The sequence below is a fragment of the Triticum urartu genome, chromosome 3A, assembly GCF_056163025.1.
Source record: "Triticum urartu cultivar PI428250 chromosome 3A, HENAU_Tu73, whole genome shotgun sequence".
Taxonomy (NCBI): Eukaryota; Viridiplantae; Streptophyta; class Magnoliopsida; order Poales; family Poaceae; genus Triticum; species Triticum urartu.
Window position 1 is genome coordinate 581,488,334 of NC_141875.1, and position 13,506 is coordinate 581,501,839.

The window sequence follows — 13,506 nt, forward strand, 5'->3', positions numbered from 1 at the left end:
AGTACCGGGAGGTTACCGGAACCCCCCGGGGGCTTAATGGGCCTACATGGGCCTTAGTGGAAATAGAGGGCAGCAAGGGGAGTGTGGGGCGCCCCCCAAGGCCCAAACCGAATTGGTTTAGGGCAAGGGTGTCAGGACCCCGATTCTAAGTCACACCGATCTAGCCTGTAACACCTCATATCACTTTACGGCCTCAGGCACAGTATTCCCACGGGTGTCGCCTTACCATGGCCCGGGACCGTTTGCGCCTTTTGGCTCACATATATGATAGTGTCACTAGCATCCAAATGACACAGAACCTGGGCCGACATGACTAGTCGTCAACCCAAAGTGGCACTAACTTACGGGGACAGGCATACATGAATCAACATCGAGCATGTCGGTCAGCAGCGTGCGAATCCGGGCTGTAGCACTGGGCTAACAGGACTCCGGGAACCTGGGCTATAGTAGGCTAGGCAGGACTCAGGATGTCACCGCGTGACATTTCCCCGAAGGGACAGACACAGGAACGAAGTGAATCACATGCTGGCCAGTCAAGTGTTCCGGAGCAGTAGTGCTGGGCTAGCAGGACTCCGGTGAACCGGGCTGTAGCGGACTACTATGGCTCATGGAAGCACAATACTACATTTCCCCATAGGAGAGGCTACCAAGGATAAACAACTAGGCTGTCGGATCCCACACATACCAAGCATTTCAATCATACACACAATATGCTCGATATGTGCAAATACAACATGGCATCACAACAAGACTCTACGACTCAGAGTATTTATTCATTAGGCTCCGAGGAGCCAAGCATTACAAGCATGGGTCTCATGACCAAACATACAGAGCATACAAGCAACAAACACATGTGGAAGCTTAACCTGTCTGAGTACAGACAACTACAAGTGAAGAAGGCTGAGAAGCCTGACTATCTACAAGACCCTGCCGAGGGCACAAGATCGTAGCTAAGGTAGCAAGCTAAACATCGAAGTCCACACAGAACTACTAGCGAGACTGGCGTCTCTCTGCAAAACATAAATTAAGCAAATGCGAGTACAAATGTACCCAGCAAGACTTACATCAGAACTAACTACATATGCATTGGTATCAACAAGGGGGTGGTAGAGTTTAACTGCAGCAAGCCAGCTTTGACTCAGTGGCTAACCTGAACTACGACTGCAAGCAACTCTTTTGAGGTGGCGCACACGAGTCCACATATTCACCATATCAATACACCACTATGGATCCGCTCCCGTCTCCCTACGAGAACGCCATACATAGCACTCACGCTTATCTTGCGCATTTTAGAGTATCCACTTTCACTTGTCTATGAACTGTTATAGGCAACCCAGAAGTCCTTTACCACGGACACGGCTATTCGAATAGATGATGTTAACCCTGCAGGGGTGTACTTCTTTACACACGCTCTCGCCACTTACCACCATGTACACGTCGTGTATCTCGGCAACCTTCAAGCGGAAGCCTGGCGAGGGAGTCGGCCACGACCTGACTAACCACACAAGTCTCTAGTCCAGGTCTATCACCTATTCGGGTTCCAACCGCGAGGAGATCCGGCCGGAGTTTCGCTCACACCCCCAAACGATGTGTGCAGGGTTCCCGAGACACCAAACGGGTGCCCGGTACACCGTGCCATGGTGTATTTACCGCATCATAGCCCACCCCTAGGGTCAGCGCTATGCACGGCCGCCAACACATATCCTATAAACACCAGAAACTAGTTGCAATTCCTGGACAGAGGACTAGGGCAGCTAATAAGTCGAGAGGGTCAATTAAGGATCCCAATGAGTGGTAGTAGCTATTCATGGATCACAAACACATAACTCAGTTCCTGAGGACGGTTTCAATGAGACAACTCACCATGTACTCCTACATGGCCTCTCACCGCTACCTTTACCAAATTGTGTTCACACACTTAGCTCACACACAGTAGGACATGTTCATCGCCATTCCAATTCATCCCCGATGAATCAGACCTGACTCAACTCTAAGCAGTAGCAGGCATGACAAACAAGCATGAATGAGTAGGCACATCCGGGCTCAAACAACTCCTACTCATGCTAGTAGGTTTCATCTATTTACTATGGCAATGAAAGGTCATGCAGAGGAAAGGGGTTCAACTACCGCAGCATGTAACAGTTGAATCGTTGTTGTCCTAATGCAGTAAAAAGAGCAGGAGCGAGAGAGTGGGATTGTATCGGAATGAACAAGGGGTTTTTGCTTGCCTGGCACTTCTGAAGATAATATAGCTCTTCATCGGTGTCATCGAACTCATCGTCGGAACCACGTCTATCGAGAGGGGACAACCACCGACTAGCAAAGAAGGAACACAATCAATGCAATGCACATTCACATGAATGACATGTCATGTTAAGGTACTGAATTCATCTAATGCAATATCTAGCCAATTTAATTGAAGTGGAACTCAAACAAGATCAAATTCCAACTCCAAATGTTATTTCATAAATTCCTCTAATCATCATTTGTCCTATTCAGTGAGGTTAACTTGTTCAAACATGCATGATCATGTCATAAACATATCCTTCATATTTTCTAATCATTTTTCATATATAAATTATTTCATTTGGAGTTACGGTTGAATTTCTATGATTTTTAGAAGTTTTGGCTATTTTCTGAAATTTCCTGAATTATTTTAAATCCAGAGAATCAATTACTGCATCAACATTGTGCAAGCATGACCTCAGCGAGTCAACTGAGGCTGACCAGGTCAAACCTGACCAGTGGGTCCCACTGGTCAGTGACATAGTGCTGGTCAGGGTCACTGACTTGTGGGGCCGGCAACAGCCATGTCAGCACGATCAAAACTGACGCGTGGGGCCACCGTGATTTGGATAAATCTAGGCAGGAATAAACTGGGCTTTATTAGCGCATGGGGCCCATATGCCAGTGAGCTAGGGAGGTTAGTTAGCCCCATCATTAGAGCTAATGATGATGCCACGTCAGCGGTCTCCGGGGTTAGTCGCCGGTGACCTCACAGTGCGGCGGTGGCTCGCCGGCTGGGCAATTCCGGCCACGAGAGCTCGCGCTCTTGGGCTCTACGGAACCAGCGCGACGAAGCGCTTCAGATCACGGCCGTGCTTGGCCGTGGGGTGGTCCTTGGCGACGGCAAGGAGCTCGGCCGCGGCATCCGGAGCTCGGGCGTGAACGCGGGAGGCGCTTCAGGGTGCAGGCGGGGAAGCTAACGCGCTAGGGAGGGCGTGCACGAGGCGGCAAGTGCGATGGACACGACGAGCGGACCAAAAGGTCACCGGAGTCGTGTCGGCGGCGAGCGCAGGCGGCGGCGCGTGCGGGTGCATGTGGCACGGCGGCTACAGTGTGCGAGAGGGAAAACAGAGGGAGGGAGAAGATTCAGTGGCTCACGGCGGTTGCGACGGTCGTCAAAGTGGGCTCGGGGAAGGCTGGACGACGACGGGGCATCTCCGGCGACCTGGGGGGCAGAAGGTTGAAGACGACGGCGTCAGCGGCGTTAGGGGGCGTCCGGCGTTGCTTGCCTCAGCGGAGAGGGAGTGGGCGACGGGGCGATGCTCCTGGGCATGTCCAGGGGCGAGGGGGAGGCAGTGGCCGCGGTGGTGCTTGTCGGTGGCGACGGTGGTGCTTGGACCGTGCGAAAGGGAGAGAGACTGAGGGGAGGAGGATCATGGGGAGGGTGAGAGAAGACCAGAGGCGTTGCGTGGCAACGCAGGAGGCGTCCAGGGCAACGAGGGAGCAGCCAGGCAGGGAGGAGGTGGCCGGCGCGTGCGCGCGCGTGTTGGGCACATGCCCTCCTGCCTACTGGCAGGAGGTTGAAGACGGTGGCGGCTGTGGTGGGCTGGGCTGCTGCTTGGCTGCACAGTGTTGGAAGAATCAAAGTCCAGGTTGGTTGGTGAGCCTAGTGATAGGAGACTATCTAGCTTGGTTCGAAGAGCACTTGTTGGGTTTCAGATTCGTTTTTTGCTAAATGTTACGGCCTAAATGCTTTTATATCGATATTTATCACATTATGGACTGTTATTTCACTTTATGTCACAATACTTATGGCTATTCTCTCTTATTTTACAAGGTTTACATAAGGAGGGAGAATGCCGGCAGCTGGAATTCTGGTTTGGAAAAGGATCAAATATTAGAGACCTATTCTGTGCAACTCCAAAAGTCCTGAAACTCCACGGAACGTCTTAAAAGAAATAAAGAAAAATCCACGCCAAAGATGAAGGCCAGCGGGCCCACACCCTGCTCATGAGGGTGGGGGGCGCCCCCCCCACTAGGGCGCGCCCCCTACCTCGTGGGCCCCCTGGTGGCTCTCCGACGCCCATCTTCTCCAATATGAGGTCTTTCGATGAGAAAAAAATAGGAAGGAACTTTTCGGGACGAGACTCCGCCGCCACGTGGCGGAACCTTGGCGGATCCAATCTAGAGCTCCGGTAGAGCTGTTCTGCCGGGAAAACTTCCCTCCGGGAGGGGGAAATCATCACCATCATCATCACCAACGCTCCTCTCATCGGGAGAGGGCAATCTCCATCAACATCTTCACCAGCACCATCTCATCTCCAAACCCTAGTTCATCTCTTGTATCCAATTCTTGTCTCAACGTCCGGGGTTGGTGCTAGTAGGTTGTTAGTAGTGTTGATTACTCCTTGTAGTTGATGCTAGTTGGTTTATTTGGTGGAAGATCATATGTTCAGATCCTATATGCATATTAATACCCCTCTGATTATGAACATGTTTATGCTTTGTGAGTAGTTACGTTTGTTCCTGAGGACATGGGAGAAGTCTTGCTATTACTAGTCATGTGAATTTGGTATTCGATCGATACTTTGATGAGATGTATGTTGTCTCTCCTCTAGTGGTGTTATTTGAACGTCGACTACATGGCACTTCACCATTAGTTGGGCCTAGAGGAAGGCATTGGGGAGTAATAAGTAGATGATGGGTTGCTAGAGTGACAGAAGCTTAAACCCTAGTTTATGTGTTGCTTCGTAAGGGGCTGATTTGGATCCATATGTTTCATGGTATGGTTAGGTTTACCTTAATACTTTTGTTGTAGTTGCGGATGCTTGCAATAGAGGTTAATCATAAGTGGGATGCTTGTTCAAGTAAGAACAGCACCCACGCACCGGTCCACCCACATATCAAATTATCAAAGTGTCGAACGCGAATCATATGAATGTGATGAAAACTAGCTTGACGATATTCCCATGTGTCCTCGGGAGCGCTTTTCCTATTATAAGAGTTTGTTCCGGCTTGTCCTTTGCTACAAAAAGATTGGGCCACCTTGCTGCACTTTATTTACTTTTGTTACTTGTTGCTCGTTACAACCTATCTTATCACAAAACTATCTGTTACCACTTATTTCAGTACTTGCAGAGAATACCTAGCTGAAAACCGCTTATCATTTCCTTCTGCTACTCGTTGGGTTCGACACTCTTACTTATCAAAAGGACTACGATAGATCCCCTATACTTGTGGGTCATCAAGACTCTTTTCTGGCGCCGTTGCCGGGGAGTGTAGCGCCTTTGGTAGGTGGAATTTGGTAAGGAAAAAATTATATAGTGTGCTGAAATTTACTGTCACTTGTTACTATGGAAAGTAATTCTCTGAGGGGCTTGTTCGGGGTATCTTCACCCCGAACAGTAGAGCAAAGAGTTGCTCCTCAACCTACTGAACCTATTGAAAATGAAATTCCGTATGAGTATCCTTCGGGTATGATAGAAAAACTGCTATCTAATCTTTTTTACAGGAGATGGAACAAAGCATCCTGATGAGCACTTAATATATGTGGATGAAGTTTGTGGATTATTTAAGCTTGCAGGTATACCCGATGATGTTGCTAAGAAGAAGGTCTTCCCTTTATCTTTGAATGGAGACGCATTGATATGGTATACGCTATGTGATGATATGAGATCATGGGACTATAAAAGATTGAAGCTGGAATTTCATCAAAAGTATTACCCTATGCATCTTGTTCATCGTGATCGCAATTATATATATAATTTCTGGCCTCGCGAAGGAGAAAGCATCGCTCAAGCTTGGGGGAGGCTTAAATCAATGTTATATTCATGCCCCAATCATGAGCTCCCGAGAGAAATAATTATGCAAAGTTTTTATGCTTGGCTTTCTGAAAACAATCGCACTATGCTCGATACTTCTTGTGTTGGCTCTTTTATGATGAAGACTATTGAATTCAGATGGAATTTATTGGATAGAATTAAACGCAACTCTGAAGATTGGGACCTCGACGAAGGTAAGGAGTCAGGTATGACACCTAAGTTTGATTGTGTTAAGTCTTTTATGGATACCGATATTTTCCATAAGTTTAGCACTAAATATGGACTTGACTCTGAGATAGTAGCTTCTTTCTGTGATTCTTTTGCTACTTATGTTGATCTCCCTAAGGAGAAGTGGTTTAAATATCATCCTCCCATAGAAGTAAAAGTAGCTGCACCTATTAAAGTTGAAGAAAAGGCTGTCACTTATAATGATCCTATTGTTCCTACTTCTTATATTGAGAAACCACCTTTCCCTGTTAGAATAAAGGATCATGCTAAAGCTTCAACTGTTGTTCGTAAAAGCAATATTAGAACTTGTATACCTCCTGAGCAAGTTAAAGTAGAACCTAATATTGCTATTGTTAAAGATATCTTGTCTTATAATATTCATGGGCATGTTATTCAGTTCGAAGGTGAAACTGCTAGAATTGCTAAACCTTGTGATAAAGATAAACATAGACCTGTGGTAGGCGTGCCTGTTATTTCTGTTAAAATAGGAGATCATTGTTATCATGGCTTATGTGATATGGATGCGAGTGCTAGTGTTATACCGCATACTTTATACAAAGAAATTAAGAATGAAATTGCACCTGTTGAGTTAGAAGATATTGATGTTACTATTAAACTTGCCAATAGAGATACTATTTCACCAATTGGAATTGTTAGAGATGTTGAAGTCTTGTGTGGGAAAACTAAATATCCTGCTGATTTTCTTGTTCTTACTTCCCCACAAGATAGCTTTTGTCCCATTATATTTGGTAGACCCTTCTTAAATAATGTCAATCCTACCATAGATTGCACTAAGAATGTTGTTACTGTTGGCTTGGATGATATGGTTCATGAGTTTAATTTCTCTAAATTTAGTAAACAACATCGTGAGGAAGAATTACCTAGTAAGGATGAAATTATTGGTCTTGATTCTATTGCCGTACCTCTTAGTGATCCTTTAGAACACTATTTGCTAGACCATGAAAATGAAATGTTCATGAATGAAAAAAGGGAAAGAGATGAAGTATTCTTTAAACAGGAACCTATTCTGCATCACAACTAGCCTGTTGAAATCTTAGGGGATCCACCTCCACCCAAGGGTGATCCCGTGTTTGAGCTTAATCCTTTGCCTGATAATATTAAATATGCTTATCTTGATGAAAAGAAGATATACCATGTTATTATTAGTGCTAACCTTTTAGAGCATGAAGAAGAAAGATTATTGAAAACTCTGAAGAAGCATCGTGCTGCTATTGGATATACTCTTGATGATCTTAAGGGCATTAGTCCCACTCTATGTCAACATAAAATAAATTTGGAAGCAGATGCCAAACCAGTTCGTGATCCTCAACGACGTCTGAATCCTAAAAATGAAAGAAGTGGTAAGAAAAGAAATACTAAAGCTTCTGGAAGCAGGTATAATCTATCCCGTCGCTGATAGTGAGTGGGTAAGTCCTGTACATTGTGTCCCTAAGAAGGGAGGTATTACTGTTGTTCCTAATGATAAAGATGAATTGATTCCATAAAGAATTATCACAGGTTATAGGATGGTAATTGACTTCCGCAAATTAAATGAAGCTACTAAGAAAGATCATTACCCCTTACCTTTTATTGATCAAATGCTAGAAAGATTATGCAAACATACACACTATTGCTTTCTAGATGGTTATTCCGGTTTCTCTCAAATACATGTGTCGGCTAGAGATCAATCAAAGACTACATTTACATGCCCTTTTGGTACTTTTGCTTATAGACGTATGCCTTTTGGTTTATGTAATGCACCTGCTACCTTTCAAAGATGCATGATGGCTATATTCTCTGACTTTTGTGAAAAGATTTGTGAGGTTTTCATGGATGACTTTTCCGTCTATGGTTCCTCTTTTGATGATTGCTTGAGCAATCTTGATCGAGTTTTACAGAGATGTGAAGAAACTAATCTTGTCTTGTATTGGGAAAAGTGCCACTTTATGGTTAGTGAAGGTATTGTCTTGGGGCACCAAGTTTCTGAAAGAGGTATTGAAGTTGATAAAGCCAAGGTTGATGCTATTGAAAAGATGCCATGCACCAAGGACATCAAAGGTATAAGAAGTTTCCTTGGTCACGCCGGATTTTACAGGAGGTTCATTAAGGAATTCTCAGAAATTTCTCGGCCTGTGACTAATTTATTGCAAAAAGATATACCATTTGTCTTTGATGATGATTGTGTAGAAGCATTTGAAATACTTAAGAAAGCATTAGTCTCTGTACCTGTTGTTCAGCCACCTGATTGGAACCTACCCTTTGAAATTGTGTGTGATGCTAGTGATTATGCTGTAGGTGCTGTTCTAGGGCAAAGAGTTGATCAGAAATTAAATGTTATTCATTATGCTAGTAAGACTCTAGAGAATGCTCAAAGAAATTATGCTACTACTGAAAAGAGCTTTTAGCAGTTGTATTTGCTTGTGATAAGTTCAGATCTTATATTATTGATTCTAAAATAACTATTCAAACTGATCATGCTGCTATTAAATATCTTATGGAGAAGAAAGATGCTAAACCTAGACCTATTAGATGGGTTCTCTTGCTACAAGAATTTGATTTGCACATTGTTAATAGAAAGGGAGCTGAGAACCTCGTTGCAGACAACTTGTCTAGGTTAGGAAATATTCTTGATGACCCACTACCTATTAATGATAGCTTTCCTGATGAACAATTAAATGTTATAAGTACTTCTCATAGTACTCCATGGTATGCTGATTACGCTAATTATATTGTTGCTAAATTTATACCACCTAGCTTCACATACCAACAAAAGAAAAAGTTTTTCTATGATTTAAGACATTACTTTTGGGATGACCCACATCTTTATAAAGAAGGAGTAGATGGTGTTATTAGACGTTGTGTACCTGAGCATGAACAGGAACAGATCCTACGCAAGTGTCACTCTGAGTCTTATGGAGGACACCACGCTGGAGATAGAACTGCACATAAGGTATTGCAATCTGGTTTTTATTGGCCTACTCTCTTCAAGGATGCCCGTATATTTGTCTTGTCTTGTGATGAATGTCGAAGAATTGGTAATATTAGTAGACGTCAAGAAATGCCTATGAATTATTCTCTTGTAATTGAACCATTTGATGTTTGGGGCTTTGATTATATGGGACCTTTTCCTGCCTCTAATGGATACACACATATTTTAGTTGCTGTTGATTACGTTACAAAGTGGGTAGAAGCTATTCCAACTAGTAGTGCTGATCATAACACTTTTATTAAAATGCTTAAGGAAATTATTTTCCCGAGGTTTGGAGTCCCTTGATATTTAATGACTGATGGTGGTTCACACTTTATTCATGGTTCTTTCCGTAAAATGCTTGCTAAATATGATGTTAATCATAGAATTGCATCCCCTTATCACCCACATTCTAGTGGTCAAGTAGAGTTGAGCAATGGAGAGCTCAAATTAATTTTGCAAAAGACTGTTAATAGGTCTAGAAACAATTGGTCTAAGAAACTTGATGATGCATTATGGGCTTATAGAACTGCATATAAAAATCCTATGGGTATGTCTCCATATAAAATGGTTTATGGAAAAGCATGCCACTTACCTCTTGAACTAGAACATAAGGCATATTGGGCTATTAAAGAGCTTAACTATGATTTTAAACTTGCTTGTGAAAAGAGGTTATTTGGTATTAGCTCACTTGATGAATGGAGAACCCAAGCTTATGAAAATGCCAAGTTGTTTAAAGAAAAAGTTAAAAGATGGAATGACAAAAGGATACAAAAGCGTGAGTTTAGTGTAGGTGATTATGTATTGCTATACAACTCTCGTTTAAGATTTTTTTGCAGGGAAACTTCTCTCTAAATGGGAAGGCCCCTATGTTATCGAAGAGGTCTATCATTCCGGTGCCATAAAAAGCAAAAAATTCGAGGGCACAAATCCGAAGGTGATAAACGGTCAAAGAATCAAACATTATATCTCAGGTAATCCCATAAATGTTGAAACCAATATTATTGAAACCGTAACCCCGGAGGAATACATAAGAGACACTTTCCGGAACGTTTCAGACTCCGAAAAGCAATAGGTATGTGGTATGGTAAGTAAACCGACTACAAAACAATTTTTAAGCCAACATTTCTCCATTTTGGAATATTTAGAAAAATAGAAAAATAAGTAGCAGTCCGGGAAGGACACGAGGGCCCCACGAGGGTGGTGGGCACCTCGTGAGCACCTCGTGTGCCTTCCGGACTCTGTTTTCTTGCACATTACGTATTTTGCTCTGTAAAAATTCATTATATAATCTCCCGGGGGTTTTAACTCCCGTATCATGCAAAAATCTCCTGTCTTTGTTTCGAACTATTTTTCTGACAGATCTAGATTATCATGACGTCCCCAAGTGCTTCCAAGGACAAGTTCTTCGAGAAGGTCATCAACCCTTACCTCGCGGAGGTGCTGCGACACCCTCAAACCATTGAGATGCGTGATGGGTTGTTGCACATCCGCGATGTTGAGGGACCAAAGGGAACCAGAAGCGTGGAGACGAGGCTCGAAGCAATGCAGCAACAAATTTTCAAGTGCAAGGGGATGGTGGAGCGTGGAATCAACGCTAGCCACACAATGCTCGCGGGGTTCACTAACAACTACAAGCCGGATGCCAAGAACACCAAGGAGGCCATCTTCGAGCTATATGAGAAGATCGAGCACCTCCAAGCCCAAATCTATGACCTGCAAAACCAAAACTGTGAGTATGAATATAGATTCAAAAGAATGAGTTTGGCTATAGATTCGAGGATTCCGGAGACCCGATCATCCTTCTATGATGGTGAACCTATGCCTTGGAAGATGGATGACAAGCCCGCATCATCAACAACACCTCCACCTTCTTCACCAACAAAGGAGATATAATCACATGGGTATGGGCACTCCCCTTGGCAACTGCCAAGCTTGGGGGAGGTGCCCCGGTATCGTATCACCATCACAACTCCTATCTTTACCGTTTTTCTTAGTTCAATCATATTAGTAGTACCTTGATCTAGTAGAATAAAGTTTATGGCATGATCTAGTTTTGAGTTTTGCTTTATGATCCCTCTATGTAATCGAGTCAGTGAGTTATATATAATAAAGATTAGTGTTGAGTCAAGGGCTTGATTATTTTGCCATGATCTTGGGTGAATAAAAGAAAAGAGAAAAAGAATAAAAAGAAACAAAAAGTTCATATTGATCTTATTGAGAGTAATGACTTCACATAGAAAGAGTATGATGATTAAAAGTTGTTGGGAGTTGGCAGACATAGCTTTTGTCATTGTTGCAATTAATAGGTAGTAATAAGGAAAGAGAGGTTTTCACATATAGATATATTATCATTGACATCTTTTATGATTGGGAGCACTCATTAAAATATGACATGCTAAAGAGTTGATGTTGGACAAGGAAGACAACGTAATGAGTTATGTATTTCTTATATCTGAGATAAAGTATGTTGTCATGGATCCTCTAACTTGTTGAGCTTGCCTTTCCCCCTCATGCTAGCCAAATTCTAGGCACCAAGTAGAAATACTACCTGTGCTTCCAAAAATCCTTAAACCAGTTTTGCCATGAGAGTCCACCATATCGACCTATGGATTGAGTAAGATCCTTCAAGTAAGTTGTTACCGGTGCAAAGCAATAAAAATTGCTCTAAATATGTATGATTGATTGGTGTAGGAGAAATAAGCTTTATTCGATCTTGTGATGTGGGATTAATAAAAGCGACGGACTGCATAATAAAGGTTCATATCACAAGGGGCAATATAAAGTGACGTTCTTTCGCATTGAGATTTTATATATCCAACCATAAAAGCGCATGGCAACCTCTGCTTCCCTCTGCGAAGGGCCTATCCTTTATTATTATCTTCTACCTTATGCAAGAGTCATGGTGATCTTCACCTTTTCTTTTTCATTTTATCCTTTGGCAAGCTCAGCATGTTGGAAAGAACATGATATATATATATATATATATATATATATATATCTAATTGGATGTAGGGGAGCATGAACCATTATTGTTGACATTACCCTTGAGTTAAAAGGTTGTGGGGCAAAACTATAAGCCCCTATCTTTCTCTGTGTCCGATTAAAACTCCGTAACCACAAGTATCGCGTGAATGTTAGCAATTATGGAGGACTAAATGATAGTTGAGTATGTGGACTTGCTTTTTAGCTCTGACATAGACTCTTTCCGATGTTATGATAAATAGCAATTGCTTCAATGACTGAGATTATAGTTTGTCGGAGCCCAATAAGGTTTATGATTTATACTTTTGCATTGTGAATAGATCATCACTTGAACATAAGTAATCATATGAAAAAAATCTATATATGTTGCTGTTATGAGAATAATCATGATGCCTTCATGTCCGTATTTTATTTTTATCGACGCCTCTACCTCTAAACATGAGGGCATATTTATTGTTATCGGCTTTTCGCTTGAGGACAAGTGAGGTCTAAGCTTGGGGGAGTTGATACCTCCATTTTGCATCACGCTTTTATATCGATATTTATCGCATTATGGACTGTTATTTCACTTTATGTCACAATACTTATGGCTATTCTCTCTTATTTTACAAGGTTTACATAAGGAGGGAGAATGCCGGCAGCTGGAATTCTGGTCTGGAAAAGGAGCAAATATTACAGACCTATTCTGCGCAACTCCAAAAGTCCTGAAACTCCACGGAACGTTTTAAAAGAAATAAAGAAAAATCCACGCCAAAGATGAAGGCCAGGGGGCCCACACCCTTTCCACAAGGGTGGGGGCACGCCCCCCTCCCTCGTGGGTCCCTTGGTGGCTCTCCGACGCCCATCTTCTCCTATATGAGGTCTTTCGATGAGAAAAAAATAGGAACTTTTCGGGACGAGACTCCGCCGCCACGAGGAGGAACCTTGGCGGATCCAATCTAGAGCTCCAGCAGAGCTGTTCTGCTGGGGAAACTTCCCTCCGGGAGGGGGAAATCATCACCATCGTCATCACCAACGATCCTTGCATCGGGAGAGGGCAATCTCCATCAACATCTTCACCAGCACCATCTCATCTCCAAACCCTAGTTCATCTCTTGTATCCAATTCTTGTCTCAAAGTCCGGGATTGGTGCTAGTAGGTTGCTAGTAGTGTTGATTACTCCTTGTAGTTGATGCTAGTTGGTTTATTTGGTGGAAGATCATGTGTTCAGATCCTATATGCATATTATTACTCCTCTGATTATGAAAATGAATATGCTTTGTGAGTAATTACGTTCGT